This window comes from Magallana gigas, chromosome 1 (genome assembly GCF_963853765.1).
Source record: "Magallana gigas chromosome 1, xbMagGiga1.1, whole genome shotgun sequence".
Lineage (NCBI taxonomy): Eukaryota > Metazoa > Mollusca > Bivalvia > Ostreida > Ostreidae > Magallana > Magallana gigas.
The window spans coordinates 39,439,186-39,459,035 of record NC_088853.1 but is presented as its reverse complement, the minus strand read 5'-3'; the positions used below and the strand labels follow the sequence as shown (position 1 = coordinate 39,459,035).

The 19,850-nt window shown below is 32.1% G+C and overlaps 2 long non-coding RNA genes across 2 annotated transcripts; both read right to left on the bottom strand.

Moving 5' to 3' along the window:
- Positions 1-325: 325 nt before the first annotated feature.
- LOC117689380 (uncharacterized) lies at positions 326-4,749 on the bottom strand. The gene is made up of 3 exons (XR_004601665.2): positions 4,326-4,749; positions 2,321-2,538; positions 326-1,814 (listed from the first exon to the last, which is right to left on the bottom strand). It is a non-coding gene; the product is annotated as an uncharacterized lncRNA (long non-coding RNA).
- Positions 4,750-7,326: 2,577 nt separating this feature from the next.
- LOC105327349 (uncharacterized) lies at positions 7,327-18,802 on the bottom strand. The gene is made up of 3 exons (XR_010712009.1): positions 18,619-18,802; positions 8,238-8,343; positions 7,327-7,462 (listed from the first exon to the last, which is right to left on the bottom strand). It is a non-coding gene; the product is annotated as an uncharacterized lncRNA (long non-coding RNA).
- Positions 18,803-19,850: the final 1,048 nt, after the last annotated feature.

Here is a 19,850-nt window from a genome sequence, read left to right as displayed (position 1 = left end):
AACAGTTTTAGGCAATCAATAATTTGGAGCTCCTTTTAGTCCGTTTTTTTGTAAAACTCGATCAAAAATGGGTACAATTTTAGAAATAGATAAAGGAAATTCGGAGTAAATTGAACTTAAGGGAGTATGGGACTGACACCAAAGTAATTGAAAAATTTTAAAAATTGGTTCAACAAATATAATTGCATTTTTTCTAACAAAATATAACAATTTTTTGATAGGTTAATATGTTTGTTTCCATGGTAACGGTATCCAAACATACCCTTGTTGGAAATACTTCCGTTCATCAAAACACACCACTTATAACAGAAATGAAGCAATGCTACATCGTTTATAATAATTTTATTTCATTTTTCTTATATGCTATTTATAATACATTGACAGAACAACAATTTATTAAAAAAAAAATTCTGAAAGCCTCCTCAGTATCATACAATGTGCGACCGAATTTCCTCTGCATGGTTCAAATTTGTTGCTTTTTGTGTTGACCGTCAATGCAAAATGGTCAAAAAAATCTGTTTTGATATAATTGGAAGTTTTATTTTTGAACTTAAACGAAATATACAAGTGTTATGCTTTCACTGGAAAAGGAGAAACTCATATGTCAATGACTTAGATAAAAAGATATTGCAATCTGAATTTACTCTGGTCTGTTTTTACAATTTCGCGCCATTTTCACTTGATCACTATTCTAGTGTAGATAAAATAATCAATACCAACTTTTTGTTCAATCAACATTGAGTCAATTAATAATATCTTTACTACAATGCTGGTACTTTATAAAATTCACCAAAAAAGTAAAAAATTATTCATTTAAATTTCAAATTTCCTCTGCTTAACTTGAAATTCCTCTGCTAAAATACAAATTTTTAAACCATTTGCACCTTATAACAATATACCAGGTAGGAACAAAATAATTCTAGTATGTATAAACAAATAAATATTTAATTTATGATTTGCTACAGGTATCTTATAATAATTTTTTTCATCTCTGAAACATAAAAAAAGATTGAAATCAGCATTACATCATGTACAAAATGCACAGTACAAATGCCGAATATAATTTTAAGCTATTTTGGCAGAACAACATCCATTACTGTTACAACCATATATTATGGTATGAATTTTTTTAAATACTAATCAAGTTTATACTGGACATTTAACTCCTCACATGTATATGTACAATGTAATAGATCAACAAACTTATACAAATAATGCACCCAAATCAAAAGCCCTTTCAACATTATTACATGTATTACCAATCTAGCATAACTAATGAAGCTGACAATTACCGCTCCAGAACGAACGCTATCAACAATTTTATTATATATCTAACATAAATATTGAAGCAGACAAGAGCACATCCTTGGCTTATCCATGCAACATCTGCTTTTTATTTGGGCAAAGATGTAGTATAAACATCTTTTGAGATACTGTATGATTTTAAAGTTAAAGTTGTGTGTTATTTTTTCACAATATAGATGGTTCCTTAAGATTTCCATCACGTGATAAGCATCCAATGTTTTACCAATATTTGTGTCAATGTTTGTCCGAAGTTTGGAAATCATTGTGCTATCTTCATCACCAACTTTTGTCTTTATACAAATAGACCCATCATGCACATCCTTGACCATCTCTTCTATCATGTCACTCTCCATGGCCTTCATAGAACTTCCCGTTCCAGTTGATAATGCAATCATGTGGAGGAGGTGTTGATTTGGAATTGAGAGACAAAGTACATGTGCGACAGGATTTCGATCTTGTTGAAAAGTTTTCTATTTTTCCAGAAAATGTCCCGATCACAGATGAATGATCTGAAAGATGGGAAATAGCATCACTTAAATACTTATACATAGAGAAATATCTAAAAACTGTTGTGACATTCAAACACAAGGATTTCTTAGGATGTACAATTATGGTTCACAAAGACTATGCCTCGTACAATTCAGGGTTTATTTAACTACATGCAGTTCGATTTCCATGGCATTCAAAAATTATATAAATTATAATTTACTGATATAATAAACAAACTTTTTAAATGAATGAAAGACTTTCAATCGCCACACTCATGCTTAGAGTATTAAAAAGAATAAAATAAATGACAAAAAATATATAGCACAGTGATAATCTCTAGGACTAAGGATTCAGTCAAAATATATATGGAATAATACATATACTTTTACCTTACTGTATGGGGGCTTTAATTTGTTGATATGAAAGAGTATACCCTTGAAATCCATGAAAATTAAACCAATCACAGTGATACACTGTACCAAACGAAATTACCCAGTAGTTTATGTACTAGTAATTTATCAAATACCTGATAAACCGTCATGACTTCACTCTCTCTATCTATTCTGCCAACCAGCATATTTCTATATATAGCTCTTCTTCAATAGGAGATCAATACAGTCTAAAAATGGCCCCGACCATCGAGCTCTCTTAAATGCGTATCTGCTTACATCCCTAATTCCACCAAACTCCTCCACTGTCTCCAACCACAATCAGACATTTGGACAACTTCTTCATGGTCAACATCTGTAATATTAAGTTACATAATCAGGAATTTTTGCACCATGAGAGAATTTTAAATGGAACACCAGTTGGTTGCAAAGTTGATCAGTAAAAAAAATATATGCATATGTACTTGATATTATAAAGGCATAAACAGACTCTAAGGTTAACTCAGATTTAACAAACATAATAATATTTACTAAGAGAGGAATAGTTTTACTTAATATAAGACAATGACTTCTGAAATCTTTACTTTTAAATTAGATGTTCTCCAATCAGATAAATGCAAATATTTCAACATGGAGAAGGGCATGGGGCTGTGAAAAGTAATTTTTGAGGGAGCATTATTTTGAAAGACTGAAAGTCACACAAAAACTCCAGACACTGTAAAAGTGTTTTAACAGAAAAAAAGACACCATCTGAGGTTGACATTGTACTTGACATCTATTTTACACCTATTTGAAATTTATTTTGCTGTCAATATGTAAATTATGAGTTAATGTGTATACCATAGTGTATATCATTACATAAAGTGTTCAATCTGTCTTTCTATTTTAAAATACATCTCCCGACATCATGGGTTTCCAATAGTCTAACTCAACCCCACACATATTAATGGCTGTCAGTTTACAATTTCTATCAAAACTAAATCATTTTTAACCTCACTCATATATAGCATCAGGAATTACTGATACAAAATCAAAGTCATCATCATTTGCAGTTTCAACTTGTAGCTTATAGTCTGTCCCGAGTTACTGCTTCCATCACCTTTTGATTATTTTTAATAAAAATACACACACCTGTCAGGCTGTGAAAGAAATGCTGTTGAAGTCTATAAAAGGGAAAATATCCAAGATATCTTAATTGATAAATTATCATTTTTCACTCATAAAAGTTCACAGGAACAAAAACAAATTTCTTACAGAGATTTATAATGGGAAATGTTTACATCTGTTCTCCATTCGGAAGTACTCCAGACACCTCGCACAATTATTCAACGTTTTCATCCGGGCTTATTTATGGCTGATGCAATGCAAAATCTCAGCAGACTTTTTATTTTGGGATGTGTATTGAAACCCGAAGAGGTACATGTAGAGGGGGCGTTTCAAAACATATAATCTGGACATTTTTTATAATAGTGGATGAACGTAGTTTGAACTCAAAGGTATTTATGATTATCAAAGTATCAAGTGAAAAGTAGTGGAAGCAAAAACTCGGGACAGAGTATAAATATAAATTGAATACCAGATAATTTGACTAATGAATATGCATAGAGACGACAGGAGATTTCGTATGTGTGGTATGACATCATTTTGAACCATACATTTAAAATCGACCACTGGAAACATCTGATTATCTGAAACATGTGACGACATGATACAAATTCTGATATATGTTAGAATTAAGTTTAACTATTAATAATGAGAGACAAAGAATTCCACTGTGTTCTGATATGTGTATTGAACCATAGTGGCATACTGTCAAAAACTTGTTTAAATAATAATAATTATTTTTTTTTATTATGAAATTACATCTCAGGTACTTGGGGCTTTACTTACGAATGTGTACGATGCCTACTTTAATAGGAATAGGTATCTTACATACCAATGCTTGTGCATTACAACGCCATAGCATTTATATAAGAAAAATTCAATGATGTCCATACAAATTTTACTTTTACTCTAGTCTCAGCAAGATTCGCCGAAACTGAAAAATCTGAAAAAACGTCTATCAAAAACTTTCAGTCTCGACGAACTTAATCCTGCTGAGATTACCAATACTTTTACTCTATCAATGAATGTAAGTCAAACCTGGACAGATCGCTTTTACTGGCGTCGAGTCATATTCCTCCATCTCTGATGAGAATTTTTCAGCTGTAATATCAAAATATGTGATTGGTATGCCCAAGAGAGCGTCCACGTTCGCATTAGACCATCCTTTTTCTTAACTTTAGCAACCTTTCTGTGGCGATTGGTCTTCTCAGCGTTCAAAATCAAATCCACGTTTCCTCCGCATTGCCGAAAACTGAGCCGATATTTATGTCGTAAAAAAATATTTTGGGTTAAATTAACTCTTATTATCATTTATATTCACGCTTTATTATTTAAAAAAACCTATAAAACCCTTTCCACTATAAATTTTATTGTTTAATACCTTAGAATTGAACAAACAGATTTAACGACCGCGAATTGGTTTACGTCATTTAGAGTTGCGCGGTAGATTCAAAATCGTGAGTCCCATACTTCCTTAAGATATCAGCTTAAAACGATTCATTCAAATATAAAATTGGTAAAGCTATTCGTATTTTATCATTTCCCAATCTACAAATTGTTTTACTATTTTTAATAATTAAAAAATAAAGAAAACCTTGAAAATGGTCGACAATTTTGACAATTTTTTTTCAAAAAAACATTTAGAGGTCACTAGCAGAACAAGTAGGTCATTGACCTCGTTATTTGAAAGTGAAAAATAGCACCACAAAAGTGGGGCTACAATGAACAATTAGTAGATTTCCGTTCCTATTAGTTGTTTGTTTTTTTCGCCCCTGGGTAAACGTAATACTTAAATAATTTTGTGGAAATAAAAACATGTTAACGAATCACAGCATTTAAATGTATATTCATAATACAACTCTTAAGTTTTCTATCTCTCAGGCGACTGCATTTAAGAAACAACATTGTGTTAAATAGTGCATTACAGTTTGACTGCTAAGTCCTCGTAAACCACAGCACATAATTTGAAGAAAATTTGAATGCTATTAAAACACAATGTGTGAAAGTACATATCCCGAACTCAAACTGTGAAGGTGTGCTTATACTAATCTAAAAATCTGAAATGTCATTAAAGTCTTTCCAGTATTAAATAAAGTGCTAAATTATTCCTCAAAGCAACGCCAAATCCTTTATTAAAATACTTAATGTACTTTATGCGTACGGTAACTGTCATTTTGTGAACTATTTTCATGAAAGAAGCGGGGGAATGTGACCTTCCTCCCCCCCCCCCCCGATAAAAAAAGAAAGAAAAGAAAAGATTTGTTAGCCCAGGTCTTCTGTAACTCCACATATAGCATAAAGCTTTCAGTTTGAAGTATTGTACTAGCCCACTAGAGACCAATTTTAACAATATTTTTTTTTAAATCATAATATTCAAACATTATCAGCTTCAAGATTTGTTCGGTCCATTTGGCGACTCTGTAGCCTCATTTGATAATTGAAAACGAGCAAATGATAACACACATTAAACATATATTTGCTTCATTATGTTGGAGTAATAACAACAACCAATTTATTTGGAATTCAAAATGATTTATTCATATCAGTATTTTGATCTCCGTGGGTACATATATTTTCCATAAAATCGTGGCCCTGAAAAAAGTAAATATTTAAAAAACATGAGCGGATAATTCTTGTGTAACAAATCATTACATGATATCGGTTGCACTTAATTGATTTCATATAGGCATGCCTAAATTCAGATTTATTTTTTTTTTTTTAGATTTTTAAGCCGAGTGTAAAACATCACTGAAAATATGTACAGTAGTGAAGATGAAATTGCTAAAAAAAAACGGAACATGTTAAAAACTTTAAACGTTATTTTGCAATACAAATGTAGATAATATAAAATTAAATGCCTTACGTCTATTTCTACAGCATACTGCGTATCTATCACATCGATGGACGTTACAGGAATTTTATGTGATTTTTGTTTTGTTTTGTTAGTTATACAATTTCTAAAATCCCAAACGCAGATTTACTTAACCATCACAAATAAATAGAAACTTCAAGCTGAATACCGCTTGCACATAGGCACCATCACACAGGTACCTGGTATATAAACCTTTCGATTTCGTTTGTCCCGATTGCACACCTGAAACTCGTGGTCGACGTATACTGTGGAATCATTAAATTTCGTTGGGGTTAATTTTCATGGATGGCTTAAATTTTACTGGTTTGTGGGGACGTAATTTCGTGTATTCTCTAAAACCTACAAAGGAAATATGACCTTATTACCCTAATGTATTAATTCGTGGAGGATGTTAATTCGTGGATGAGAGGTACCCACGAATTCCACGAAAATTGAGCCACCACGAAATCTAATGATTCCACAGTAGTATTCCTTTCGTAGTCTTTGGATTTTATGCATTTAATTCTTATTTTATGCGCACATTCTGTTTGTAAATAATATTTTTACCAGTTACAATGCAATTTGACATTAGTATTCTCTTGGCTTATAAAAAGTGCGTAAAACTTGATAATTTCATTGCGACTGACCAACACGGCGAGGCATGATGAACTTCTCTACAGCAAAATACAACCTGTAATCAGGTCTGCAGCTTGGGATTTTAAGGATAACGATGGAGAAAGAAAAATATGGCGGACAGTGCCTATTTACCAGCGGTGTTCAGTTTTACGAATCATCAATCAAAATGGGGTATCACAATCCATGACGTAGATAAGGTTTATTAATAATTTGAAATGAGAACACACTAACGACGACATTGCTGTTTGCTAGACATTGCTGTGGCATCACCGAAGGGTTTGCCATACCTACCTTTAGTGCTGCCATCCTGAGAGTTAGCAAGGATACGCTAAGATGCAAGATACATCTTTACTGCAATCAGATTTCAGTAATAAATTTTAGGGTGAATTTACAAACCGAAATCAACGTCACCATACTTTTAAAACTTGTAGTTTAGTATACAGGATATGAAAGGATTGTTTTGTCAACTTTCAAGATAGCCGCATTGTATATACCCAATCACGACCATTTATTTCGACTTTGTAACAATAGTTTATGTGAAATTACTTTCTGGACAGCAGACAGCGAACCGGTCTGTAGGATCTATGTTACAGAAGTGGCCACTCGGACAACGTTGTCTTGAAGGGCCCCGTCCACAAAATACATTTTGCATTGGTTTTCCGTATTCACACTGTTGACTGAAAACAACCTGAAACAAATCCCCATTTTTGATCTGAAAAAAGTATTCTATTTAATATAAGAATAATTGGCGATATTTCATGTTTAAAGTATTATTTTATTTCCCAATGTACTTGTATATGATAATATTTCATACTGACTTTGTAAGAGAAAGTAAAAAACGTTTCATCAAAAACAATTTTAGTATGTAATCATACTATCGTTTAAAAAATTGTATATTTATCAAAAATATTTTATTTTAGCGTATTATTTTGAAATTGCATAAATATAAGGAATCTTTCTCTGAATAGCCTGATATTGGGGGTGTTCCATTCTAAAGCCCTCGAGTATTGTTGGATTGTTCGATCATCTCATACATGTAATACTCAAAGTATGACCGATTTTTTCAAATATTTTAAATTAATGATATTTTAGATTCGAAAACAATGAACAAAATATGATAGTCTGAAGCGATCAAGAGGTAAGATACAATCGTGTATATGTGCAATGATCAGACATGATGCAAATTGTATGATGTCATTAATCATTTTAGTTAACTGTTAAAATTGCTGGTTTCACTACATACACGTCATCCAAAACATAATGAAACCGCGTTGCAACTCGAATTATACTCGTATTTATTGTACAAAGCATTTAATAAACAGATTAGTCACTATGTTCATTTGTTTTGGTTTATATCATGGTATACAGTGTCATAAGTACAGATATGTTTTAAGAGATTGATCACATAGGTCTTTATAAGGATTTGGAAATAAATGGTGTAAACGGAAATAAATTCAACTTACTATAAATGATCCAAGGAGGCAAACGGCACAGTAAAGTGTTCTCTCCATATCAAAGAAATTCCAAATAGTGTAACACCTTCCACACAGACTATTACAAGAGACAGTACTGAAATTGAAAAAAAAAATCGTTACATATTTATATTAATTAGGCAAATTTGTGTGTTTGTATACATCATTGTTTCATGCGTTAATATCAAAGCAGTAATTTTTGGCGGCTTACAAGTGAATAATAATTCGTTGAAAGGTAGCCACGGGTGTTACACTGCTCGAGGAACACGAAGTATGAATTAGTCGTTATGTGTGCTTATATAACACACAGAAGTCCTGTTTCTAGATCGGTTCTTCAATACAAATAACCCCAAGTTTTTCAAAGCCATAAATTAAATTTATTAATTTTTTAGTGCATAACTTACTTTCTTTAACTGATGCATCGCTCATACGCACGTAATGAATTATTAATGTTGACTGTATCCTTCATACACTTATTCAGGACTTCACTTATTAGGTTGTCAAGACAATATGTAAAGGAAGTCTGCAACTACGTTTTACACATAAGGAAGGTATATTGGCGTAATAGATATTTGACCAAACCAAGTAGTCACTCAGTGGTTAAAATTTAAAAAAAACAACAGTATCATCATGTATAAATACCGGTTTCTAATTTGAAACTGTTTAATTATCAATAACAATAATGAATATGATTATCACATATTTCAAATGAATACAACATAAAAGACTTACATTTAAATCGACTTAATTAAAACATGACGTGATATTCCAAATATTTTACATTTGTAGTTGGAGTTGTTTCCCTTACATCGAAATATTAGATACATGCGCATCAGAGAACATTACTGATTTAATAAAAAATTTACAAACACATTTATAGATAATAAATATGTACATTAGATATAATTTGAATACATATATATAAATGTGCACCTGATTATGGATCAGGGTTTCACTTTGTCTGGTCCAATTTTTACTACAAAATTGATAATATACACTTATGCAATATTTCATTATTTCTATTCAAATACGCAATAATCTTGATTTATTTTTTACACATTTGAACTCAGTATAATACACTTGAAAATGAGATAAATGTCAGACAAACAATTATTAAAAAAAAGAAGAAATCAAAGTCAACTTAAAGTCGATATTGTCGATGTACTCATCAGTATCGTCAGGCAATTTGATGCATTATATATATAAAAAGGTACATGTCTGAGAAACCATAATGTCGACCGTCCATATTGACTATGTAAATCGATGTACCCGCCAAAACATAACACAAAGACCACCAAACCGCGGGAAATCTCAAACCAATGAAAAGCCAAGATGTAAGAACACAACTGACCGATTTAAATAATTGCCCTAACAACATATCAAATTAAGATATAAAATCAAATGCTGTTGTATTTTTTTATTAGTCATATAAAAGGATATTCAAAACATTGCGGATATACGCGAATTGTAAAAGGCCAAATTAAATAGTGACATTTGATATTTAATTAGGGCCCCGCAAGGATTTGCAGGTGCCCTATAGTAATCACTATGTCCGTCCGTCCTTCTGTCTGTCCGTCTGTCACTCTTCCGTCCACAAATTTTCTGGGTTTTTTCTAATAACTTTTTTTACGGTTGCCCAATCAAGTGCAAATTTGGTATGGAACTTCAGTAGGCAGAAATACATATTTTGATTTTAAGTTTGGTTCTCTATGGCTGGGGTGGTGGGGTAGATTCCTTAACTATGCATAAGAATGAATGGGCAAAGAGAGATAACTGCTGAGAATGTTACCATTGTATACTTGGAAGGGGCTGCAATATTTGTCCTTTGGGATTAATTATCCTTCCACAGGAAGAAAATCATAAGCTTTATCTTTATCTGTCACATTGAAATTAATTACTGCACTACCTGTGTCTGCAAATGAACTTTGTTTTGAAGTTAAGGTCAATTTTGAATGATGTGTAGTATTGTGTACATTCTTTGAAATATTGATTTAAAATATAATATTCATACTTTATTTTGTTTAAAATACCATACACAATGATTTATGATAATTTTATCGAATTCTAAAATCAAGATATATATTAATATATTCTTTTTCACTATTTTATTCTTTAATTATTTTTTTTTCTGCCTTAATGCTGTTAATTTTAGGTAATCGGATAATAATCCCATTCTGTCATTTCTGAAAAAAAAATATCTTATTGTAAATTTAGAAGAAAAGGATGAAAGAGCAGAACAATTAATCCCCTGGGAGAATGTTACCATTGTATACTTGGAAGGGGCTGCAATATTTGTCCTTTGGGATTAATTATCCTTCAACAGGAAGAAAATCATAAGCTTTATCTTTATCTGTCACATTGAAATTAATTACTGCACTACCTGTGTCTGCAAATGAACTTTGTTTTGAAGTTAAGGTCAATTTTGAATGATGTGTAGTATTGTGTACATTCTTTGAAATATTGATTTAAAATATAATATTCATACTTTATTTTGTTTAAAACACCATACACAATGATTTATGATAATTTTATCGAATTCTAAAATCAAGATATATATTAATATATTCTTTTTCACTATTTTATTCTTTAATTATTTTTTTTTCTGCCTTAATGCTGTTAATTTTAGGTAATCGGATAATAATCCCATTCTGTCATTTCTGAAAAAAAAATATCTTATTGTAAATTTAGAAGAAAAGGATGAAAGAGCAGAACAATTAATCCCCTGGGATTAATTATCTTGCAATTAAGAGGCTTATCTCTGTCATATGAAGACTAATGAACATCTTTGTCTGCAACTGATGTTTGTTTTGAAGTTGAGGTCAACCCTGGGTGATACAATGTATTTGCATTCACTGAAGGATTTCATTTTATAAAACACCTGTTTAAATCTTTTTTAAATACACATTTAATTTAGTTTTTTTTATAAGACATGATGTTATCCCTGTTTTATGCAGATACAAGTTTACTATTTAGAGTTTTTTTACATTTAGGAATTATCTTGAAATTTTTAAAATACAGTTGTTACTTATAATTTTCAAATTTTAAAACTACAGTTGTTACTTATAATTTTTTTACCACCTTACATATATTGCAGTTCTTTACATCTTATGCCGGGCATTTATTTTTCATCATTGTTAATATAAAGAGGATGGAATTAAAAGTTGTTTTTCACTTCTCCATATTAATTGTCATAGCGGGGCCCTTCCTGACTGGTCAGTTTTCTAATTATTTCAATAAAAACAAATTAGAATTAACACTCTACCACATCTACAGTACACCAGTTACAGGAGTACAATTCAATGCTTAAGGAAACTGTTTTATTCATGAACGCTTTCCCTCAATTTGCATAAGGAAGGTCCATGTTTCTCTGCATGTTCTTGAAGTGTTCTTTTTTTATTTTCTCTTTGGAAAGAATATTTTCCCACAAGTTTCGAATGATTCAGCTGGTTGTCTTGACATTGTGCAGCAGTTTTTTTTTTTTTAATAATTCTTGAGTTGACGGAAAAAAACACCATTTGCAAATTGCCGCTTCCTCTTCTTGATTTCCGTTATGTCTTCAAAGATGATATGCATTTTTAAATCTCTTATTAGATTTGGTACATAAGAAGCTTTTTTTTTTAAAAATCAATCATAGCACAAGTTCGCATTTTTTGTTATTAAATTTTTTAAACGTAAGACAGTTTATACAGTGTAAGACATGGAAACAAATATTTTTGATTAATGATTGTTTCAAGTATACTTTTGCTGGCAACTTGCGTAAACAACTAAGTTCATAGCTAAGTGGGCTCCAATATTCTTACTTTTTTCAGACACAATATTTCAACTGATAATCATAATTGATGTAATGCTATCAATTCAAGTATCCTTACTTTTCAATTCTTCATTTTAAGTTATTTAGGTAAAAGTTAATAGCAAAACAAATAACTCGTTATCACATTATGATAAATGATGTAGTAGAATTTAGCAAGGCGTGTCAATTTTCAAACATGTGTATATGTGCCTCTCATGTACGCTTGGTATTTGCTGTAATACATGTACCTACCAAACACCTCTGAATCTCCCTGAAACATTTAAAAGGACAATGTAGACAAGTAGCAAGAAGATTAATTTCATCTAAAAAGAAATTGATGGAGTGCATTTTTAAATATTTTGATCATAGGTTTCGTAAATATGAGAAGAGAATAACAGATTTTGACGTTTTTATTTTTGCTAGTGAATGGTTTACGATCAACCCTGCTCTTCTAAAGTTGTAGTCGAAACTATCAAAACTCGGTCAGACATTTTACAGTTCTGCATAAGTATTCCTTCAAGAAGGTATACAAGAATATCAGTACTGGGGAAGAGTAGGTTGTCTGCACCAATCAAATAGAGGGAGCATTGAAACATGCAAAAGACCAATTTCGACGCATGTCTGTAACTAAAGTGAGGCAGTTTGAGGGTCACTTGGCTGAAATTATGTGGCGATGTGAGAAAAAATGAAACCTGTATAGTGAATTTTTAAAATTATTTTAGAGCAGTTTCACAGTTCAATCTGCAGCAGATTATCGCTTTCTTACATCATTATTTGTTTCATGGACGATGGACGCTTAATCAACAGTCGCTCACATTAATACTGATGCGAAAGAAAACTCAACCAGTGAAACAGAGAGTGAGGATTCCATTATTTCACCTAATCGATTCAGGGAAACACCCTAGTCTTTAACCAAATGCATCTAAACTGGTGAAATTGTTCACGAAATTATTGGTTTCAACACTTTACCTCTATCAAGTGCAGCCTCAGCTAGGGTTTTATCAGCAGCAACTTAATCATCCAAGAGCGCCATTATCATTTTGTTCTTTTTCAGCTGATAATGCCGACAAAACTCTGACAGAACCTGGACCTTTAACATCAGCAAGACCTTCAAAACCAAAGTCCAAAATCGCCCTTGGTAGAAAGAAAACCAGCAGTCCAACAGGACCGTCCAAAAATGATCTGTGCTCCAGAAGGCTTTAAACCTGTTGACACTGCCCCTCCATAAAGACAAAAAAGGAAATCTAACCCATATGCAAAATCAGCTCTCGTGTGGTCCGATGATGATTTTAATGTAAAACAAATTTTATTTCTTTGCTTCTAATTTTCTTCAACACATGTTTTCATTGATCTTTTTTTATTTTTCTTAATTACAGTAAAGTGGTTTGCTCCATAATTCACGAATAATAAAATAACAATATTAACCAAATATATATGAAAAATCTTGTCACGAGCTTTCTTTGTTTAGATACTGTTTTAGATGCATCACTATAACAGATACACTCATAACTCTAAATGGCGTTTGAAAAATAAATAAAAGATTCTTTCAAATGCATCTGTTGTGTGAAATGCAGGTATGCACCCAGCCATATAATTATAATAACTTTTATTAATATTTATTACTCAATTTATACTATTTCCAAATTTTATAATTATTTTTTGTAATATATATTCTCCAATAGATGTGATCAGACTTTTACATATGAGGACAAAGATCGCGATTCTTCTGAAAGAATTAAACCTAATCGTCAAAAGCATAGGAGTCTAACATTGGCATAGAAATGCGTCAATGCATAAAGACATGCGATTTCCCTGTTAAAAACTAAATTATGGATAACGATTTGACAAAAATGCGCTTGTATAAAAACAGATTCTGATTTCTACCTTACCAAGACAATGTTATGATGATCAGCTGTTTTGTGTTTATGTTTACGTGTGACGTCGTCTGCGAAGTTAGAGAGACGCCAGGGATCGGGGAGGATCAAGTTATGACTATTGGACTGGCTTTAACTTTTGGAGAACTATGATTCGTGTGTGAACTCGAACCGTAATTCGCCCGTGTGCGCCCACCGTCCCATCAAACTGCACTGTCCTGTTATCCGTCCTGTCGTCATTTAATCAGCTGAGTATCAGTGAAACTTTGTTAAGATTAATTGATTCTGTATTTGTTTATCGTTTGTGTGTTTTGATATATGTGTTATCTATTAAATGTGTAAACGTTAATCGTTTTGACTGGTTTCTTTTGTAAGTGTCGCTATATTTAGAATTGGGGAAAGTTATTGGGCTAATTTTAGATTTCTAGTTCGGCGCACGTTACAACAAAAACAAAAACACTTAGCAAGTAAACTGTGCGATATGAAGAAAGAGAAGAAATATCCCCTGCTAGGCCCAAAATCAATTCAACATTTAATAAAATTATTTCATGCGCTGTGAAATCAAATGATCACAGCAGTGTCTTAAAGAGAAATTTGGAGAACATTAAGTACCATGTCACAGGCGGTGTGACAATTAGTGGTGCAAGTATTTGAAAGACCTAGAAAATGACATACAGTTGTACTATTAAATGTTCTTGCCATATGGAAAATATCTTTAGGTTGAGGATGTTCGCCTTGATTTACATGTTTTCAGTGAACTGGCAAAGAATGCAAATAAACTTATTTAAGACGAAATTTCAGTCTTTTTTCTCTGATCTAATTCATGTTCATCACTTATACTAAATAATTTCATTTTATTTGAGGAATGCGCATGCATGTATTATTCAAGTAATTACATGTTAGTTGGAAAGCGGAAGATAAAACAATCAGATTTAAATAGTTTTTGTTACATTAATAAATATTAAGGAAATAGGGAAGGATATTCAAGCAAGCTTTATTTTTATTCAAGAAATCTTGACAAGCAATTAAAAATAAGGTGGGATTTTCAAAATCATAAAGGAGAATCCAAATTCGTAGTGAGGGGGCGGGAGTTTGAGGGAACAGGTAGTTTTCTTTGTAACCTCAATTCAATTCAATTAATATCCCGTATTTTCAGTGTCTAATATCCCGTATTTTCAGTGTCATATTTAACATGCTCCGACAAAAGTGGAGTGTAGGGGGCACCCTTGACATTTACATTATCTTAATAAGTAAAGTTAAGAAAAGTGTCTGCTTGATAAAAAGTAGGAGAGGTATTTCATCCTTCCCCGATGCTGCATGCCTGTGATGTGTATACACGGTGTGATCTGAAGATCTGAATATTTGTTTTATTTCTTTACTTAAAGATATGACTTTCACACAAATTACTCTTTATAAGGCAATCGCATAACGAAGATACAAACAATACACGCTCGTTGCGAGCAATGAAAGGTCTTCCGTCTAAAGGCACCATAAAATACAGTATTTCGATAGCTGTTCTTTTCTTTCATTTCTAAACACGTCATTAAATTACATTTAACCCTCTATAAAAGTTTCAATAGAATCAAATGTCTATCATTCATAAAATGTTACAATCAAATCTTTGTTGGAACTGGCGATTGTGATGCTGTAAGGGGATTTATCGTGCTTATACATGTACCTTTGCTGACTCGGGGCCTCTCATTTATATTGTATAATTAAAGAGTCCATGAGAGAGAGAAAGATGTAAATCAATTAGAAATCAGTTTCGTTGGACAGATTTTAAATGATTATAATTCCGATGCACCCTGCCGTAATGATTTGTTTTTATCAAAAGTGAAAAACACTTTTAACAGTGTATTTCCGATCGGTGTTTACATCTGCTTTTTTCTTAGGCTCAAACACACATAAACAGGTGGTCAAACCTTGTCGCAGTCACCCGTTCGTTCGTATAGTTACGTGTGTAAACTTCGGAGGGTTTTCTTAATCCAACACAGGCAAACAGATTTGTATCTGTATATAGACATACACAAGAAAGGAAAAAGTGCACATCTTTAATAAAAATGACTTTTTCTAGTATTATATAGAGTTCAGGGAATCAGTTAATCAGCAATGTATGTCAATAAGCACATGTATATACATGCATGCGGGTATCTATATATGTGCATGAATACTAATCAGTCCCCTTTTTAAAGTCATGTAGAATATTAAAACGTGGGTGCATTGCTAAATAGTGTGTGCATCATTGAGATTGCGACATTTCTTTGATGCCAGCAAATTCTAATGCGGTCGTACTGTAGGAGTACTTTGGCAGTATGTCTTTAATGCTGGCGATGCGACGAGCGTTTGAATTTAGCGAACTGCTAACAGAAACGACCTATCTATTTGTATTTAAAAAAAGCCGATATTGTTTCTATTTATAATAAAAAAAAAACGAAAAACATTAAAATACATCATTTTAAAGATTAAATCATTAAACAAAACAAAATTAAGAAAGAAAAAACATTCGGCACTTTCTGAAGTTTTTTAAGCGTCTTTATCAAATAGTAACATAAACAAATTTCAAAAAAAAAATGAAAAATTAAGGTTTTTCATTTCCTTCCGGTGACGACCGGAAGTAACAGCGGGTGTTTGGAAATCCGAAAGGCACTAGGTCTAACAACTTTCTACCATTCCTGAAAATTTGAAAGTCCTATCTTAAATACTTTTCAAGATAAACTGTGAACAAACAAAAACGTATTTTTTTTAATATCTCGGTACCGGAAGTGACGACCCAAAAAAACTCGCGTAATTTTCCTACAAATTTTGTCATGAATAAGATCTGAAAGTTTCATGAAAATCGGCGGAAGTATTTTTTAGAAATGTGACCAAAAAAAACAACAATAATAATAACTAGACGCTCGTTGCGAGCAACAGAAGGTCTTCCGTTTGAATACACATTAAATAGGCTATCGGCACAGTTTTTTTTTTATTTGTCAACATCTTCTCAAATTCCAGTAAGCCTCTCTAAGGATTTCAACAGACATATATTAAGATTAGGAAAGTGCGCGGTTACTGTGATTTTTGATAAAATTTAATCAAAACTTATTTCAATTCATCATTTCATGGATAACATTTTGAATCGAAACACAATTAAGGAAGAAAAAAGAGTCGGCACTTGGGGATCGAACCAGGGTCGCCTTGATAAAAGTCTACCACTCTTAACGTGGATCAATTTTAGAGCAAGAATACATATGCTGCATTCATTGAAACGTCTGTATCGTAACGTGGCAAATTAATATTTTAAAAATAAGAAAAGTAGAAAAATAAATGGTTTCTGCTTTCTTCCGGTGACGACCGGAAGTGACGACGGACGTTCGGATGTGCGAGGTGCACTGCAGCTGAAGAATGACAATCATCACTGAAATTTTGAGAAAGAGAGAGAGAAGCTAGGTTTAGCTAAGTTATATTACTGAATTTTAAAATCCAATATTATTCCCAAAAATTGACTGACATTGTCTGACATTTACTGTACTTCAACTGTACCTCATTTAACCTTTTACTGACTACCACTGTAGCGCAATGTACAGTCCTGCTGAAGCACTGTACATCACTCTACGGCACTGTACAGAAAACTGACCAGAAATGTACCCTACTGTACGCCTCTGTACATATGTACCATTAATTTGAAAAATAAAATCAGTCTCTAAATCTTCAGTATGATTTTTTATTCGATATTCATTTTTATTGTCCCCCGCCGCAACGCGGAGCGGGGACATAGAAATTTCGGACGTCCGTACGTGCGTCCGTGTTTCCGTCCGTCACACGTTTTGTAAGCGCTCTCATGCCTACAAATTTTGACGGATTTACATGAAAATTATACCAAATGTTTATACTACTAATACCTTGGTCAAGTTCCTAAATCAGCCTTGATCGATACTTTTTTTTGGAGTTATGGGACTTTGACAACAATAATTACTTCATTATTATATCAAAAATTGACTATTAAAGTGCTTTCATGCCTACAAATTCTAAGATATTCATAAACTTTATACCAAATATTTTAAGAGCGTCTCTATCGAATGAAAAAACAAAAAAACTTCAAATCAAAAAAGTTGAAAAATTAAGGTTTTTCATTTCCTTCCGGTGACGACCGGAAGTAACGGCGGACGTTTGGATATGCGAAAGGCACTGCGGCCGTTTACTCTCTACCTTCTCTGAAAATTTGAAAGTCCTTTCTTGAATACTTTTTTACAAAAATCGTGAACAAGCAAAAACATAAAATCTTTAATATCTCGGTACCGAAAGTAATGACAAAAAAAATTCTTACAAATTTTGTCATTATTAACTTCTGAAAGTTTCATGAAAATCGGCTGAAGCGTTTTAGAGAAAACGTGACAGAAACAAAATTAATAATAATAATAGGGAAAAAGAAAAAAAATCAATAACAAAAAGGTCTTCCATTTTTAACGGAAGACCTTAATGAAAAAAGAAACAAAGCAATAACAATAAGTTCTTCCGTTGGGAACTGAAGCCCCTTATTATTTTATTTAAAAAAAAAAAAAGCGATTAAGTTTCTCTTTTTCTTCAACCAAACAGTTACATATATTTGAAAAGATATATCCATTCAAATCCACGATTTCAGCATTAATATAAAAAATAAATTAAAAGCATTTTGATCGTTATCAAAGCTATGTATGACAATGATGGTAAATTAAAAAGAAAATTTTACCGTTTTCTTTTGCCAGCGATATCACCTACAACTGCAGATGCTCAGGACTGTGTAAGTTGGTGTAACAGAAACCAATGTTCTATAACTAACGTTGAGGGCATTAAAATTTAGAACGGACATGATTTAAACCTTTTTTGCATTTCATAAAAAACTACATTTAATTCACTTTATATTGATTTTAAGGCTAAAGCCCATCTGTGAAGATATCATTTATTCAGCTTGTCATATAACTAACGTTAAAAAGATTTAAAATTGAAATAGACATAATTTAGTATCTAAATATACGTTTAAAACATTCTCAATCTGCGTAATGTATAAAAGTTCAGACACGATTAAACATTTGATAGGGTTTGTTTTTCATGCAAGCTTGTTACCAAACAAGGGATAAACAATGAAATTTAGAACCAACATGATTCAAACATTGTTTTGTGTAGACAAAAAGCAACACGCATCCAAAGGATCACATGTATAATACAGTAATAGAATTGACCTATAGGACAGGTATTGGTTCCTGTCTTTATTAAAGCATATTTATCCATTGGTGTTTGTTAAACGCGGAACGGACAACGGAACGGAATGGAATACAGAAAATGTTACGTAATGTTATTTACTCGATAGATGTGTTACACAAGCTATAAACGATATACTAAACGTAATTTTGTTTTAAAATATTGTTAAAATTGTTATTCATATTCAATTTTATTTACTTTAAAAATGTATGATTTTCTCTCAATTAACATTACATGCTTTGATCACTAGTCCAAGTTTATCAAACTTAACAACATGTCCAGCGCTCTATTCGGATTAAGTTGCAGGACTGTACAATCACGTAGGTAAACGTAAAGAAACTGTCATACCTAAAATACTAGGAATAGGTAATCTTATGGTCAAGATCTAGTAAATGATTCCAGAGTATATTTTGGTGCTAGAACTATTATGACGTCATAATTGATTTGAAGAATCTTTTTCCCGTACTTTGCGGCCTGAAAGGAATTACAACGAAAAGTTAACAATTTCTTGACATTCTATATTAAATCATGGGAAAAGTAATCCCGATACCAATATTCAAATTGACATCATTTTACAAAAGATGTCAAGAGCTTATTTAATTATGTTTTAGAGAGACTGTAAACATTCTACATTATGACAGTTTAAAACATGATTTTTCATTGTGTTTACCAAATATTTTAGCCTCGGTACACCCTTTCAAACAAGGCTATTGTTATGAAGCA